We start from the raw sequence: 19,067 nt of genomic DNA on the forward strand, positions 1-19,067 counted from the left end.
TGCGCTCTCCTTGTTCATTGTATTTCGAGCTACTTGTATCCTTCTACCAAAAAGATTTTTGAATTGAGCTGCGATACATTATGGGGACATTTTAATCTGGACTTTATAAGACATTTCTGCGCAAAGTGGGACATTGTTTACTTGAACACACACACACACACACACACACACACACACACACACACGGGCAAAAAAGTATTTGGACAGCCACCGATTGTGCAAGTTGTTGCACTGTAAAAGACTAGAGGGGTCTGTAATTTCCATCGTAGGTACACTTCAACTGTGAGAGACAGAATCAGAACAAAAAATTCCGGAAATCACATTGTATCATTTTTAAACAATTTATTTGTATATTCTTTCTGAAAAAAATATTTGGAACAATCAAAAAGTTTAACTCAATACTTTGTAAAGTAACCTCTGTTGACAATTACAGAGGTCAAACATTTCCTGTAGTTCTTGACCAGATTTGCACACACTGCAGCAGGTATTTTGGCCCACTCTTCAATGCAGATCTTCTCTAGATGTTATGTTTTGGGGCTGTCGCCGGGCAACATGGACTTTCAACTCCCTCCACAGATTTTCTATTGGGTTGAGGTCTGGAGACGGCTAGGCCAATCCAGGACCTTGAAATGCTTCTTACAGAGCCACTCTTTAGTTGCCCGGGTGGTGTGTTTGGGGTCATTGTCATGCTGGAAGACCCAGCCACGTTGCATCTTCAATGCTCTTACTGAGGGAAGGAGGTTTTCCCCAAAATGTCACGATACATGGCCCCATTCATCCTCTCCATAATACGAATCAGTCGTCCTGTCCCCTTTTCAAAAAAGCATCCTCAAAGCATGATGTTTCCACCCCCATGCTTCACAGTGGGTATGGTGTTTTTGGGATACCACTCATCATTTTTCTCCCTCCAAACACGACATGTGGAGTTTATACAAAAAAGTTGTATTTTGGTCTCATCTGACCAAATTACATTCTCCCAATCCTCCTCTGGATCATCCAGATGGTCACGGGCAAACTTTAGATGGGCCTGGACATGTGCTGGCTTAAGCAGGGGGACCTTTCGGGCACTGCAGGATTTGAATCCATGATGACGTAGTGTGTTACTAATGGTAACCTTTGTGACTGTGGTCCCAGCTCTCTTGAGGTCATTGACCAGGTCCCCCTGTGTAGTTCTGGGCTGATCCCTCACCATTCTCAAGATCATTGATACCCCATGAGGTGAGATCTTGCATGGAGCCCTGGTTGAGGGAGTTTGTCAGTGATCTTGTATTTCTTCCATTTTTTAATAATTGCGCCAACAGTTGATCTCTTCTGACCAAGCTGCTTGCCTATTGTCGAGTAGCTCATCCCAGCCTTGTGCAGGTCTACAACTTTTCCCCTGGTGGTGTTAGACAGCTCTCTGGTCTTGGTCATGGTGGAGAGGTTGCAGTCTGACTGTTTGAGGGTGTGGACAGGTGTCTTTTATCATCATTTCATCATTTATTTATATGGCGCCACAAGTGTTCCGCAGCGCCTTACAAAGTACAAAAACAAATTGTATACAAGTGACTTACAGAACAATACAATACAGGACATGGATAATATATATTGCTACATTAGCGACCATATCACCCAGATAAGCAACAGAGCATAAGCAACCAAGTGTTAGGTGCCCTAGTGGTGAGTAAGAAGTAAATTACACTATAGTAAGGAGAAGCACAAGAAGGTAGCTGGCCCTGCTCGTGAGAGCTTACAATCTAAAAAGGTGGGGGAAGACAAACTGGGTTTACACAGATGGGGTAGATGGGAACGAAGGAGCATGTAGCAAGGAGTTAGAATGATAGCTGGAAGGTTTTGATGAAGTAGTGGGTCTTGAGAGCCCGTTTGAAGGATTGCAAACAGGTGGAGAGTCTGATGGGGAGTGGGAGAGAGTTCCAGAGGTGGGGAGCAGTGCGGGCAAAATCTTGGAGGCGGGAGTGGGAGGAAGTGATCAGCTGGCATGAAAGGCGGCGTGCATTAATTGAGCGGATAGGAACGTGAAGGGAGATGAGATCAGAGATGTATATGGGAGAAGATTGGGTGAGGGCTTTGTGAGTGAGCGTGAGAACCTTAAATTGGGTTCTAAAAGGGAAGGGGAGCCAGTGGAGAGCTTGTAGGAGAGGGGAGGCAGATGTAGAGCATTTGGAGAGGAAGATAAGCCGTGCAGCAGCATTAAGGATAGACTGGACAGGAGAGAGATGGGATTTGGGGAGGCCAGATAGGAGGAGGTTACAATAGTCCAATCTGGAGATGACCAGTGAGTGTATGAGTGTTTTAGTAGCATCCTGGGTGAGATGGGGTCTGATCTTAGAAATATTTTTGAGATGGAAACGACAGGACTGTGAAAGGTTCTGGATATGTGGTTTGAAGGAGAGGGATGAGTCCAGGATAACTCCAAGACATCGCACCTTGGGACTAGATGAGATAGTTATTCCATCATTTGATAAAGAAATAGTGGGAAGTGAGGTGATGTGGGAGGGTGGGAAGATGATCAGCTCTGTCTTAGACATATTAAGTTTAAGAAATCGCTGGGACATCCAGGAAGAGATAGCAGAGAGACAGTTGTAGATACGAGTCAGAAGAGAGGGGGAGAGATCAGGGGAGGAAAGGTAGATTTGAGTATCATCAGCATAGAGATGATAATGGAGGTCAAAAGAGCTGATGAGTTCACCTAGAGAGGAAGTATAGAGGGAGAATAGGAGAGGACCAAGAACAGAACCTTGGGGAACACCTACTGTAAGAGGCTGTGGGGGGGAAGAGGAGTTGTGAGAGGAAACTGAGAAAGATCGGTCAGAGAGGTAGGATGACAGCCAAGAGAGGGCAGTTTCACGTAGACCAAGGGAGTGAAGGATATTCAGCAGGAGAGTGTGGTCCACAGTGTCAAAAGCAGCAGAGAGATCAAGGAGAATGAGAAGAGAGTAGTGGCCTTGGGATTTGACAGCAAGGAGGTCATTGCTGACTTTTGTGAGGGCAGTTTCAGTGGAGTGGAGAGAACGGAAGCCAGACTGAAAAGGGTAAAGGAGGGAGTGGGAGGAAAGAAAAGTGGTAAGGCGGTTGTAGACAACCCGCTCAAGGAGTTTGGAGGCAAAGGGGAGGAGAGAGATGGGTCGGTAGTTAGAAAGGAGGTTAGGATCAAGGGTAGATTTTTTAAGGATGGGGGAGACAAGGGCATGTTTGAATGCAGAAGGAACAGTGCCTGATGAGAGGGAGAGGTTAATGAGGTGGGCAAGATGGGAGCAGGCAGAGAGGAAGCGGAGGAGGCGGGAGGGGATGGGATCAAGGGGGGAGGTGGAAGGGGGGGAGGACTGGATGAGGGCCATGACTTCCTCTCCAGATACAGGGGAGAAGGATGTTAGAGTTGGTAAAGTTGATGGGGAGGGGTGATTTGGGAAAGGAGGAGAGCTGGAGGACTGGTTGGATATGATGTCCTGACGTATGGAATCAATTTTAGATGTAAAGTAGGTAGCAAAGTCAAGGGCAGTGAGCAAGGAGGGGAGACAAGGAGGGGGTGGGCGAAGGAGGGAGTTGAAAGTGTTGAAGAGACGCTGGGGATTAGAGGACTAAGAGGAGATGAGGTTCTTAAAGTATGACTGTTTAGAGAGGGAGAGCGCAGCACTATAGGATGATAGCATAAATTTGAAATGGAGAAAATCTGCCTTAGAGCGTGATCTTCTCCACTGTCGCTCGGCGGTTCGAGAACACTTTTGCAGGTATCTGGTGCATTTGGAATGCCAGGGTTGAGGAGTAGATCTGCGAGTGTGAGTAGTGATCACCGGAGCGACAGTCCAGAGCAGAAGTAAGGGAGGCGTTGTATAGGGAAGTGGCTTGTTCAGGGCAGGAGAGAGAGATGATAGGGGAGAGAAGTGAGTCAAGCAGGGAAGAAAAGGAACCTGTGTCGATAGCGTCAATGTTACGCTTAGTAATGGAGGCTTTTGGAGGTAGAGGAGGGGAAGGAGAGAGGGACAGGTTAAAAGAGAGAAGGTGATGGTCAGAAAGAGGGAATGGGGAATTGAGTTGGTCAGAAATATCACAACAGTGTGTGAAGACCAGATCAAGCACATGGCCACTCACATGGAAGGGTGAGGAGGTCCATTGGGAGAGACCAAGTGACGATGTGAGGGAGAGGAGTTTGGAGGCAGAAGATTCTGTGGGGATATCAATTGGAATATTGAAGTCACCTAGGATAATGGAGGGAAGATCTGAGGAGAGAAAGTGAGGGAGCTAGGAAGCAAAGTTGTCAAGGAACTTGGAGGGAGGGCCAGGGAGACAGTAAATGACAGCTACTTGGAGGTGTTCTGGGTGGAAGAGGCGTATAGCATGGACTTCAAATGAAGAGAATGTGAGGGATGGTTCAGAGGGAATGGGTTGGTATGAGTAACCAGGGGATAGAAAGACCCCAACACTACCACTATGGCGACCCCCAGGTCGTGGAGTGTGGGAAAAGGTGAGGCCCCCAGAGGAGAGAGCTGCAGGAGAAGTGGTGTCAGCGGGTAGAATCCAGGTTTCAGTAATAGCTAGGAGATTCAGGGAGTTGGAGATGAAAAGGTCATGGGTTGGGACCAGTTTATTACAGACTGACCTGGCATTCCAGAGGGCACAGGATAGAGGGACAGAGTTTGTTGGAGAGATTTGAATGAGATTATCAGGGTTGCTGTAGCGTGGGGGTGAGATTAATTTGGGGGACCGAGCTGAATAGAGTGTAGCGTTGGTGCGGACTCCAGTGCTAGAAGGGGAGCCAGTAGAAGGTGGGCAGGAAGGGAAATTAATGATGTGGGGTGAAGTGACCTGGAGAGGGGAGTGGGAGGAGGGATTAGCAGTGAGGTTGTAGGACCCCTGTGGAGTATAAGAGAATGAAAGTGGAGTAATGGGAGAAGATGGGGAGCAAGGTAAACAGAGGAGAGTAGAGAAGGGGAAGAGGAAATGGAAGAGACAAGGGGGAAAGGATAAAGGTGGAAGCAGGGGTCAGAACAAAGACTAGGTAGACACTGAGTGAAGGTGGGAGCTGAAGAAAACATGGTAATGCTAAGGCTGATGTAACTAGGGGAAGAAAAGTTAAAAGTAGGAATGAAGACAGAATGTAGGAGAGAGCAGATTTCCAGAAATGCAAGTAATAGTACAGTGTGGGAAAAGAGTCTGTACTGCAAAAGCTTATTATTGAGTATAAAAAAGTGGAGATTTGGTGGGAGCAGAAGTTAAATAATAAAACAGACAGTGGTAGGAGCTAGATGATATAAGACTTAGAAAAAGAGCTAAGGTAAAAGTACATTATTATAGAGATAAACGGACATTAACACAGATAAGTATGAATTAGGATTATGTGTAAAGCACAGAGCCAGCAGCAATAGTAGCAAGGGAGGCACCAGGTTTATGTAGCCATCAGACAGGGAGTTCAATAATGAAAGTCCTGGTTATGTATCCACAGGATCTTGCAGTATGGAGACTGTGAACTCACAATTGTTCATCCCACTTTGTCCAATTAATGGTGAGGTTGTTGTTTGTAGATTGGTGGGTTTCCTTCTGTTTCACTGCTGTATAACGCTGATAGAACGCCAATTAATCGATTTAAAAAGAAGTCGGCACTTTGAAAATAGGGCACTTCTAAAGATAGGGCATGCCAGCCAAGGCTAGTCCAGCCTTTTATACAATTAACCAGTTCAAACAGGTGCCATTAATACAGGTAACGAGTGGAGGATAGATGAGCTCCCTAAAGAAGAAGTAACAGGTCTGTGAAAGCCAGAATTCTTGCTGGTTGGTAGGTGTCCAAATATTTATTTTCCGCAAGAATATACAAATTGTTTAAAAATTATACAATGTGATTTCCGGAATTTTTTGTTCTGATTCGGTCTCTGAGTTATTGTACCTATGATGGAAATTACAGACCTCTCTCATCTTTTAAAGTGCAACAACTTGCACAATCGGTGGCTGTCCAAATACTTTCCTGCCCCACTGTATATATCTGCATTTTTATCACATAATATAGAAGTTTACTCTTCTAAACCAGCCCGTGTCATAGTGGTATTGAAACAGACAGCAGCCGCACCTTTGTCAGGGATTAGTGCATTTTTTTCTGTAAAAGGTGGTATATGTTTGGGATGTGCTGTTGTGCATGTTACGTTTTCTATTTTTCTGAAACTAATCACTTTTACAAAGCACATATAAAATGTATGGGAGAAAAAGAATTAGATCTTTTGGTAACTAAAGTAGCACTAATTTGTTGTTTTTAACTGTTTTTTTTATGCACACACATACTGCAACACATTCAAAGAATATTTGACCATTCACATCAGTAATCATAGTAAACGAATAGTGGAGGTGCTGATTTTACTGATTTTTTGTTTTGAAAGTTCCTTCAGTAAAACGGTTGACATGAGATTGGCGCATCCCATTCTGGTTGAATAACACACTTGGATTTATTCTTTTCAACTTAAATGTAGAAGATTATGAAAAGTAATTTTAATTATAGTTTACACTAGATTTAATGTCTGTTAGCCACAGTAATGCATTTAACTGTGCAGTGACTTATCTGGGTTACTGTGGTTGGGGCCCCTTGTGCTGCTATCGCTCCCCCAAATGTGTTTAAGATGGCCTCTGTGGCATCCAGCTGGGGTTGTTGGGAGCCGCAGTGGTAAGTGCTTGGAAGTGTAAACGAAAAAATATTAAGAAAAATAATTTTTTTTTATAATGAGTTCCACTCCCCCGTTTATCCAGCAAATCCAGAGGCTGCAGCATCTGGAGACTTCATTGAGACTAGAATATAAGTGTAGCCATTTCTGTTTCCAATTCAAATTTCCTATGGTGTGTGCATTTCTATTTTAATCCATACACTATTTTAAGTAAGATGAGCCTTGGGCAGAATTTAAAACGTGTGCAACTGCCTGTGGATTTAAAGCTTGTGTTAATTAAAATGTAATCCAGGTGAGAATTCTTTGTAGCTTAATATGTAAATGTGTTTTCTCTAAGTACCTTTATCACAAAGGAAGCATACATGCAACTGTATCTAGGGGCATGTAATGTAGCGTCAGGCTGTTGAACTGGCAGGCAAACTAGTACATGTTAAGACACCATAACTGTAGTGTATATAGTATTAGTCCTGTGTAACAAATAGCTGTTATTCTCCTGGGTCCTGCTATGGTTTACTAGTATTTGGTAGTGATAACAAAAACAAAAACTGCATAACTATTGGGTGTAACAGTGATGGTGAATACATATTGGAGCTTTCCAAAAATGTTATTTAATGCTCTTAGCTAATGTCCCAGCTGCTTTCCCCCGGGTGTGGCATGTTAAAATCGACATTTATCATGTCGACGTGCCCTAGGTCGACATGCATCATGTTTCCACAAATGATATGTTGAAATGATAGAATGTCAACCTACCATCCCCGATGGCCCAGTGCTCACTTATATGGTGCCGGCGGCTGCATTGGCTCCAGCATAGTCTTCTGGGTCCCGGAGGTCATGTGTGCAGCAGTTCCTACACTGACGTCTGACGAGCGATTTGTACTGTTCCCCTAATCCCTACCCCTAGTGCGTAACCCTAACTCCCCCTTGCTGACTAACATTGTACAGATGTTGACATTCTGTGGATGTCGACATGGTGCCTGTTAACATTGAACAATGTTGACATGATTATCGGATTGGTCACTTTTGACCATGTCACCGAATCCCCTTTCCCCTAGTACAGTGAAGGGTTGTCAGCCACACTTAGAGAGGCTCTGACTTAAGAGCACAGCAGGTAGAAAAGAGATGTCCACACCAAGGCTTTCTTGCTTAACAAGATACTTACCGTGTCACTTTGTCAAGGTAAGTTACCAGAAAAAATACATGGACAGTCACCTTGTTTCCAAGTATGTCCTGTAAGCATCACCTAAAACTCTGACCTGATTATTGAAAGGTATTAAGCATTGGATTCATGACTATGGAGCAGGTTGACAAAGTTTTGAAAGATGTGACAGATTTAAATGACTTGTTTGAGTTATGGGTGCTTTATAGGAGGAGGCAGAGCAGCCATGATTAAATAACTGACCTTTAGCTGGATTGTGGAAGTAGATCTCGCTGCCTATAGTTGAGGTCCGCTAGAAAATACAGGGTTAGAAGGCCTTCTGAGTTATTTGTCCAGAAAGCTGATGGATAAACTGGCATAGTGTGGCTGGTTTTGTATGTAACCCCCTATTCATTGTGCTCATGCTATGAGGTGCCTGTGTAGGTAGTACACAGCTTCTCTGTCATGTTCTGCTTTCCAGGTTAGCTCATGGATGTGGCAGTAAGTGCATGAGGGGTCCCTGTTCATGCAGGTTTTACAGAAAAGGCAAAAGATGCAAACACAGGTGTAGATACGGATATGTGATGAATGAGGCGTAGCACAGTGCGTTGTTTGAATAAATTGGGTGTCAGACCATCTCTTAATGTCAAACCTTTGAACTCTGTTTACTGTCCTTATCCTTCCACTCCAGCACATGACTTATGCTGGGTACACACTAAACTATATGTACCCAGTGATACGACGGGCAACCCCCGACCGACGTGCCGACATATCAGGTGGCCGGTACAAATTAGACGATCCGGTGCCCGATATATCGGCCTGCTGCATCCTGCTACATGGGGTCATCAGTCGCATAGTCAGATTGAGCTGCATGTAGGGACAACCTGATGATGTGGCTGATGACAAAACGGGAGCGCGCAGCAGCTGACATAGTGGGTAAACACTAGATCGTTTTGACGATATGTCATTCCGATCCATCGGAATCTGGCATATTGTCCGAGAAATCGTTTAGTGTGCCAGGCTTTAGGTTGCAGTGTGTACACAACTATGTACTGTACATCTCTTGCACCATTCTTCATTACCAGTTGCAAGGTGACAAACATGTTGAGCAGGCCACATTTAAAATGTTTATTTATTCATCAGAGCAAAAACAAATAGTACAGACAAAATTAAATTGACTGATTTATGCATAACTTATAAAATGGTCAATATGGAGATCAGCAGAGAGAACATATTCGCAAAATGAGAAAGAGAAAACCTATCTTGACAAAGTGGGAGACATTACAGAAAATAGGAACAGATGGAGGAGTCCGGAGGATTACAAGGAAGGTCTTCGCAACATCCCCAACCTAAACATGTTCGACACTCCCTCACGTCCTACTGTAAGGTAGTAAGCTAGTAGGCTGGAACAGTGCTCAATCATCAAGCTGCAATAAAATCGGTGGATCCCTCCAGCAATTCTATAGTCACAAACAATTGATTGTGGCCAATGCATTTGTAAATCTGTTTCAACTACAAAGTCTAGGAGTCCATTTATCCCTCCCAGATTTGGAAAAATGAAGCCACCTTGGACTCTTTATATAACTTAGTTTCCAAACAGTCCATATGGAAGGTATAAAATAATTTAGCTTTAAATAATGACTATGGAGGATACTTGTGAACCCACATTTGCAATATGCATTTGCGAGCCACTGCTAAAGCTATTAACAGTATTTTGCTCCTTCCCAACCGTATACCATTAGCAGGGGTAAACCCCAATACTGCCCTTTCCAAAGAGAGTGGGAGATAACTCAAAAGAGGACTGAGCTAACGCAATCGACTAGTCTCCAAAATTACGTGTGAGAGCTCACTCCACATACAGTGCTAAAAATGTGCTATTGGGGAAATACTCGATAGCCAACAAACCCATTAAAAGTTTAGGGGATTTGTAACTATTATGTTAAATATTAGAAAACATTTCTTTGTATATACTGGAAGAGCGAACCGAAAGAGAATAAGAAAGCTTGTCCGTTGTAATATGTGGAAAATTGACCAATTGAAAAGATAGTCCTGCGAACTGTCTTGTGGTCTAGGGGAAGGCAGTGACGTAAGTTCATCCCAGAAGGCCGTAGGCCCCATATCCCCTCTCGTCACAGGCTCTGATACTGTAATATAGCAATTTGCATGCAGACAGGCTATAGATAGACGAAGGCAGCAGATGATGGACTGACATGGAGCTCTCCACTAGTGTATGGTGGCTTCTCAGGTGCCCTGAAGGGGTGCCGTGTGTTGGGCGGCCGTCACTGTACACTCCGGATACATACAGTAGTTCCAGCCCTAAGTGGGGTAAATACATTGTGGACAGTGAAGGAGGTGCCACTTCATTGCTGGAGCCCGGCGGCAGGTGCCTCCATTGTCTCCAATAGTTCTGCCCCTGGGGGAAGGGTGTAAGAGCTTATAGTGAATGGAAATAGCCTTCGTGCCAGCCAGAGGAAGTGCCCTTAAAGAATATAATGAATTGGACCAATTGCTTGAGGAGATCTTTCATACCACCGAGCACACACAATGTTGAGTTTGATACAGTGTCTGTGTCTGGGGGCTATTGTATTTTGGTGCTCTGTCAACCAATGCACAAAGGTCGGAGGTACCCCTGCGGGCCATAGGGATAAAGGTATGGGGGCTTGACCTTCCTGAAATTCTTGATATAAAATCAAATGGAGAAACGAGGAATGGTGACTCTTAAGATTCTGACATGTGTCAAAAGAATTGGTAACACCTGTAGAATGCACCGAAGTTTTGAAAATTAGGTAATTTTAAGAAAGTGTATTTGCCCTAAGAATGCATAAAATGCTGGATGCAGAAGACTGCACTTCAGAAGATGAGTATTACTGACTAAGCTAATTGGAAACTTCCAATTGCTTAATTAGTAATTAGGAGGGGTGCCGCCGGGGTCCCAGGGCACTTCCTGACCATTTTTCCTTAAATTGTGGCTTTTAGGAAAAATTCGTCATGCTCTGGAGGTGTGCAAAACAAACCTCACGGCGCTCAGAAAATCAAAAACCCCGCTCCTAATTGAATAGCAAAAATTCCGCACCTGCAGACAAAACATTCCTCCATGTCTCCAATAAATGTATATTAAAAAAAAAATGGTACTGGGTCTCCCCGTTTTTCCTGTAACAAGCAACGCGCTGAACCAGCCAGGGGGCTTACACTATAGCACAGCAGGAGTCCTGCTGCCATATGTAAAACCAGCCCCAAACTGGTCAGCCCAGGGCTGAAATTTCTCAGAATCCTTGGAAACTGGGGACCGCAAAAGTTAAATGGGGTCCCTGCTCTCTAATGGCAGGGGTAATTGAGTAAAAGATAAGTTATATTCTTTACAGTGGAACTAAAGGTCCCAGCAAGTCTGCCCTTGCGTGCTGGCACTTGGAGAACGGCATGTTCCCTCATACCCCGGACATTAAGTGCCCACCGGGGTCCTATAGTTCAACTGCAAGGAATATTTATCAAAAACGACAGGATACACCCCGATTGTTTTAACCCTTTATTAAGCACTCACACATCATACTTACCTACTCCTTGGATGTGCTCTCTCCCCTTGGCCGTGTAGTAGTCCAGGATCTTGGTAAAACAAAAAACACAAGTGGTGACACGGGTCACATCTATATCCACTGGACTCCGGACCGATTCTGGGACGCCGCTACGCCATCTTTACATGTGGCGGCTTGAACCTTTCTTCACCTACGGTTGCGTACAACCTTGGAAGCTTCTACCCTGCCCCGTCGCGGACACAGACCTTGAGTACTGCTGAGAGAGGTGGTGTCCCCACGTGCTGCTGTATCCCCTCCTGGCTCCTGCTGTGACTTAGACCAGAGTTCTTGGTTCCAGTGGTCGGCTTTGAAGAATCTGCACGCTGCTCCCACCAGCTTCTAAAGGCTGCGGCTCTCCCCTTCCTCCTCCGCAGTTTTGGCTCGGTGGAAGGATCAGAGCGAGTACCTTAACTGAACTGCTCTGTGGTGTCCCCGGCTGGCTGAGTAACCTGTCCAGCTTGGGGCTATTGTGCCTCCGCATTTGGGGTCCCACTTACCCAATTTTATGCAGAGGGAAGTGTAACTACCCAGGGAAGATCTGGACTATGTTATTGTAAAATATCATAGGCATGGTATACGTTCAGGAAGCCGGCGGACACAATGACTGCCGGCTTCCAGACTACTTAATCCTGGCGAGGGTTAAATGACAGGCGTCTAAATCTAGACGCCTGTCGTTTTACCGACGCTGGGAGCCCGGCATCTCGATCGAAGGGATGCCGGGCGCAGATAGCCGCGCGGGGGGGTTAGGTTTAGGGCTCCCGGGGGGGGGGGGGGAGACGACGACTTAGGGTTAGGCACCCCCCCCCCCCGGGAGGTTAGGTTCAGGCTAGGGGAAGGGGGGTTTAGGGTTAGGCACCCCCCTGGGGGGAGGTTGGGGGGTAAAATTAGGTTAGTTTATACTTACCATTAGGACGACCGGGATTTCCTCCTCTGTCGGGCTGCCGCTGCCATGCGGCCGACGGTAAATAATACCGAATGCTATAGGCACCTCAGAAGCCTTCCTCATTCAGGCTTGCGGTATTTAATAGCTTGGCTGGATAATTTAACAAAACCATGGAATTGCCTGCTATGCTACCTGTTGCAAATACACCTGCTACCTCTCTGGCGCCAGAGCTGGGTAGACTCATATCTAGATTACAAATATAACAGTTTAATTTCCAGTTTGGATTGATTTCTGGACTTTTCTGCCCATTCCTCATGGTCTGAGGCTCCCCTGGAAAGTTGAGTGACTCTCTGTGATTGCTGTCTCTCCATTGCCTTTACAGCCTACTGTACACCTGTTCCTGGGTGTTTTTAATTAGCAAGGAGTCCTTGCACTCCAAGACTGCACAGCTAATGAGGCACACTAAGGGTAAGACCTATAAAATAAATATAAATATATATATATATATATATATATATATATATAAAATCTCTCTCTCTCTCTCTCTCTCTCTCTCTCTCTCTCTCTCTCTTAGATATATATTCATAATTATAATATTTATTGCTGTGTGTCAGTTTTGGGACTGGTATTGGGGTGCGGGGCTCTCTGTGCTGGTGTGGCTGGACTGCTTCATAGCACCGTAATGTACACTTTCACTTCTTTCATTTGTTTTTTATATATATGTAGCACTTTATACACTTTTTATTATAACCTCCTACTTATGTAGGACTTAACACATAGGCTTTCTTTATTTTTCTTTAACCCTCACTTTAAATTTCACACTAGTGTGATGCCATGGGGCGGATCTGCTGGGCTGGCCCAGGGGGTCCCGTGCCCTATTTGTTCCAGAGGAGTGTTAGGGATCTGCCTGATAGAGGTCACCTGGACGCGTTGGCAGGCCCATAATTATGGCTATTATTATGCTAAGAACCTCTTGGAAGTAGTTTATGCAGTATTATTATTAGGTTCTGCATGGTTAGAGTGTACACTTGCATTTGTCTCTCTGCTTGCAGCACTACTGTACATCTAATGCTCTGAAGCTTGTACATATTGCAGAGGATGAGACTTTATTCCCAACAGATTATCTTCACTGAGACATTTAGAATTCTAACCACAAGATGGACTTTCGCTATCTCCTCAAATTAAGGGGTCCCCCTTTCTAGGGCACCCCAGGCCTAGGCTGATAACCTGGGGCTATCCCCAGCACCCCTGAAGTGGTGGGTGTTGGATTGATAGTGTAATATGTGGTGCAAAGATAAATTAAAAAATGTTGTGTTTTTGCAATAGAAGTACAGGTCCCAGCAAGCCTCCCCCTCATGCTGGTACTTGGAGAACCACAAGTACCAGCATTTAGGGCATTACGGGCCCGCTGGTACCTGTAGTTCACCTGCAAAAGAATTGTAAAAAAAAGACAGGACAGGACACACACACTGTGATAGTATAAGTTTATTAACACACAAATTAACTTTCACACTCACTATCTCACATACTCACCTATGATCCCTGAAGCCATTCACGTCCACTTGTCCAAGTAGAAATCCAGGGATACCTGTAAAAAAAAAAAAAAAAACCCATACTCTCCTCTTTCTATGCGAGGATCACGTCCTCTTAGTTCCAAAGTACCACGAACTGTAGTACTACCCGAGATCCTGGTGCTCAGCGCTCATTGGCTAAGAGAGGCGAGCCTTCCGCCTCTCAGCCAGTGAGTGCTTCCCACCATTAAAGTCAATGGTGAGAACCGCTAAGGTTACTGACCGCAATAATAGATCTTGCCTCTGTTCTCTTAGTGTATTTTTAAATATTGTAATTCGTAGTTTGCTGTTGTACCAATGCGTGTTTCAATAAAAAAAAACCCCGAAAACAACCCTGCTGTGACGGACACTATGTACAGCACTAACCGTGACAGTTCCCACGTTGGACACTGCACTACATACTAATGGGGCATACACACTAGATAAAACTGAATAATATGAACCATAAAGATATCGTTCAACGATATATCGTTCATATAGTCTGTGTATCGTTGGAACGACCAACGATGCGCGCTCCCACGGGTCATTAACGATATCCCCAGTCGGCTGTACATGCAGCCCAATCTGGGCTTAAATCGGAAAACTCTCAGCCAATCAGCGCATGATGTCATAGAAACCGTCCGCTGATTGGCTAACAGTCGGACACTTTTATGGTGCGTACACACTGGGTGATATTACTGAGCGATTGCATGATTACGACATCATAATCTTGCAATCGCTCAGTAATCGTGCACAAGTCGTGCACTTTAATGTCGGAAACGGCCAGCAATGAGCGCTCCTGCTGGTCGTTTCCGACATTGTCCATCGCCTGAACATGCAGGCCAATCTGCCGATAACGACAGATTGGCATGTTCAGGAATGATGGACTGTGCCGCCTGATCGTTCAGTGCAGACACTACAGATGATCAGGAACAACAATACGTTTACGGTGTCGTAATCCCATAATGCTGATCGCCCAGTGTGTACGCACCTTTAGCCAATCAGCTCTTCACCATTGTGTTATGTGAATTGCTTACTATGATTAATATGACGAGTGTATAATTAATTATAGATTTAGAACTGCTAAAATATCCACTGGCAGAATACTTTTTGGGATTATTTCTGTTTTTGAAGGGTGAGAAAGTGAACTTGAATCACACTGCATACATAGGTATTTTTCTGCTTTTAAATTGGAGTGTATACAGTATATATTTGCAGTTTTCTTTCTCCCAGCCATTTGAAATGCAGGTTAGAGCCTTACATGATTTGTGGTGATTAATATGTATAAACCTGACCTGCTTTGAAGATACAAAGTGTTGACTAGATGAGACAGTTGCTCCTTTGGGATGTTAAGATAAGATTTTTGCATACCAAGGTGCTTGTACGTAAAGCTTAGATACTTTTTATTCAATCATGCATTTTTCTTTTTACAATGTGCCTTTTACTTAAGCTGGGTACACACTAGGCTAAAAATGATTTGTTCTTTTCCCGACGCACTACTGTACGACCAGGAGATATGTTAATGACTATTATCTAATGACTGAATGACACACAATATATAGTTTGGAAGATTGCTCTATATAATTTGTCAGGGAGTTCATGGGAAATCGAGACGACCATCGCATCGTTTACACATATTCTAATGGGTACCCAGCTTATCTGTATTTTGCTTTTGCTAAAATGCATTATTAAGGTCACACTAAGGTCTACTGTAAAGCATGCTCTTCGCCCATCCTATAATTCAGAATGGCATATATAACACACACACACACACACACACACACACACACACACACACACACACACACACACACACACACACACACACACACACACACACACACACACACACACACAGTCAGGTCCATAAATATTGGGACATTGACTGAATTTTCATATTTTGTCGTCTATTCACCACCACAATGGCTTTTAAATGAAACAAACAACAAGATGTGCTTTAACTGCAGACTTTCAGATTTAATTTGAGGGTAATTACATCCAAATCAGGTGAACGGTGTAGGAATTACAACAGTTTCTATATGTGCCTCCCACTTTATACTTTGTTGCAAATTCTTTGCAGGCAATTACAGCCTGAAGTCTGGAAAGCATAGACATCACCAGACGCTGGGTTTCATCCCTGGTGATGCTCTGCCAGGCCTCTACTGCAAATGTCTTCAGTTCCTGCTTGTTCTTGGGGATTTTTCCCTTCAGTTTTGTCTTCATCAAGTGAAATGCATGCTCAATTGGATTCAGGTCAGGGGATTGACTTGGCCATTGCATAACATTCCACTTTTTAGCCTTAAAAAACTCTTTGGTTGCTTTTGCAGTATGCTTCGGGTCATTGTCCATCTGCACTGTGAAGCGCCGTCCAATGAGTTCTGAAGCATTTGACTGCATATGAGCGTATAATATTCCCCGAAACACTTCAGAATTCATTCTGCTGCTTTTGTCAGCAGTCACATCATTAATAAATACAAGGGAACCAGTTCAATTGGCAGCCATACATGCCCATGCCATGACACTACCACCACCATGCTTCACTGATGAGGTGGTATGTTTTGGATCATGAGCAGTTCCTTTCCTTCTCTTCTCTTCCCATCACTCTGGTACAAGTTGATCTTTGTTTCATCTGTCAATAGGATGTTGTTCCAGAACTGTAATGGCTTTTTTAGGTGTTGTTTGGCAAACTCTAATCTGGTCTTCCTGTTTTTTTGGCTCACCAATGGTTTGCATCTTGTGGTGAACCCTCTATATTCACTCTTGTGAAGTCTTCTCATGATTGTTGACTTTGACACATATACATCTACCTCCTGGAGAGTGTTCTTGATTTGGCCAACTGTTGTGAAGGGGTTTTTCTTCACCAGGGAAATAATTCTTTTGTCATCCACAACAGTTTTTTTTCCGTAGTCTTCCGGGTCTTTTGGTGTTGCTGAGCTCTCCGGTGCGTTTTAGCAATCTCTCTGATGGGTTTGTTTTCATTTTTCAGCCTAATGATGGCTTGCTTCACTGATAGTGACAGCTCTTTGGATCTCATATTGAGAGTTGACAGCAACTGATTCCAAATGCAAATGTCACACCTAGAATCAACTCCAGACCTTTTACCTGCTTAATTGATAATGAAATAACGAGGGAATAGCCCACACCTGTCCATGAAATAGCTTTTGAGTTGATAGTCCCATTACTTTTGGCCCCTTAAAAAGTGGGAGGCACATATAGAAACCATTGTAATTCCTACACCTTTCACCTGATTTGGATGTAATTACCCTCAAATTAAATCTGAAAGTCTGCAGTTAAAGCACATCTTGTTTGTTTAATTTCAAAACAATTGTGGTGGTGAATAGAGGCCAAAATCTGAAAATTCTGTCAATGTCCCAATATTTATGGACCTGACTGTGTATGTATGTGTGTATGTATATGTGTGTGTGTGTGTGTATGTATATATATATATATATATATATATATATATTTTTTTTTTCTTTTTATCACTGTCAGAAGTTGGACTAATCACAAACTGATGGCATTGCGGCATGTGAATTGTCCTCCACTCACACTCTGCTACTTAGTTTTGAGGTATGGAGGTTCCTTCTTGCTAAAAGATTGCAATGGGTGTATTATCGGTTACTTTATAGTCATTAAGTGATTGTTTGTCATCCATTAGTCTTAAAGCCATAAGGAAAACAACAGTAAAAAGCAATTTCAGGAAGACTTGTCCATTTTATTTTTAAAGATTAATAACAAAGGGGCATTCTTAAATTTACATGTAGGAGATTATGCCCATAAACTTTCCTGTTTGATTATTTGGAGTTGCTTGACAGAATCTGAAACCAATGTTCCTGGGCTAGAACACTTGTTAACTGGCTAATATATTTAAAAAAAAAAAAAATGCTCAGAAAATAAAATTTGTACACGAAATTGCAGACACTGTTGCCAGATTAGTTGGAGCACCAAAGATGGTCTATACTTGGGGATTTCAATGCATGGGTTGATGATGAGCTCTAATGCCTTGACCAAGACCTACGGTGCACGATGAATACTCTGGGCCTTACACAAGTTATTCCTTCTGCTACACATAAAAGTGGTTGCGCTGTTGATCATGTTTTCCAGATTGTATTAGGAGTCTGTCCTAAAAACAAACCAAGTCACGACCACTCAATTTAGTTCTCAGTCGTAATGCCTCAAAATAGAACTTGCCTATGGAGTTGACCAGGTATCATCCAAGGAGGGGTATGACTCCCCAGGCGCTTGCAGCAATTCTGGATCTCTCTGCAGTTCTTCATACCTGTGAAGATCATTTTGGTCCGTCACTATAATAGGGGATGATGGCTGCAATGGAGATGAACCCCTCCCTGTGCGTATATGATTCCGAGTACCACATCATCACTCTCCTTTGTTTGACAACAGTGTAAGTGAGCTCAAGAAAAGGAGGTTATAGACTTGAAAAACAATGAACAAGAATAACCTGGTAGAGAATTTCATTAAGCATATTAAAGAATATCAATCCACAATCAACCGTAAGAAAACAGTGCCCCTGTCAAATGAGATCATGGCAGCAAACAATAGGCAAGCTCAGCTTTTCCATACAGTGGAGATGCTTTGCAAACCAGCATGCTTGCAGCCTCATGAAACCCTTTCCCAGTTAAGGGCCGTATTCAATTAGTTTCGCATCAGTGAGAAAGTTCCGCCTGCCATACTTTTTACCGCCTTCGCGTGTTTTCTAGGCAAAAATTTCTTGTACGCGCTCCCGATTTACTTCGTATTCAATTGCCAAACAGGCAAAAACGGGACCCGGCGAATGTGAAACAGGTGAAAAGTGCAGGATGAATTGAGGGAATCACTCTGTACCCCAGAAAAAGATGGGCTGACTTCGGAAATCATTATGGTAGTTTAGTATTAGCCCTAATTGAACTAGTTAGGGTACTTAAGTGGTGGTAAATGCTTGCTATTAGCGTCTAGGTAAAAGTGGTGAAGAATGGCATAAAGCAGTATTTTTTGGAGCAAATCAGTAGTTCCATCAAATTTGGGGTGCTTGAAAATGGGTACTAACATATTGTAATGTCTCTAAAGTAAGGTTTTAGAAAAATTTTATTCCACGATCATACAAGCACCTTCAATCCCCAAAACACTTGGCTCCTTCTTAGAGCACCCCTTAAATACTTATTTTGCTAGTTTTTGAAGGTGTCCCCCCACTTTTTTCATTTCGCCCCAAATTTCTATTGCATTTTTGGGGTGTTCCTGGTATTTATTTCTTTTTTTGGATGAATTGTCCTGGGGAGGGGTGTACTAAGGGTT

The 19,067-nt window shown here is 43.6% G+C and overlaps 1 protein-coding gene across 2 annotated transcripts in view; it reads left to right on the forward strand.

Annotated features, from left to right (window-relative positions):
* Positions 1-19,067, forward strand: part of SMAP1 (small ArfGAP 1) — a 388,489-nt gene that overhangs the window by 144,236 nt on the left and 225,186 nt on the right. The window lies entirely within an intron of this gene.

Source organism: Taudactylus pleione, unplaced genomic scaffold (genome assembly GCF_031769625.1).
Source record: "Taudactylus pleione unplaced genomic scaffold, aTauple2 ptg000015l, whole genome shotgun sequence".
NCBI lineage: Eukaryota > Metazoa > Chordata > Amphibia > Anura > Myobatrachidae > Taudactylus > Taudactylus pleione.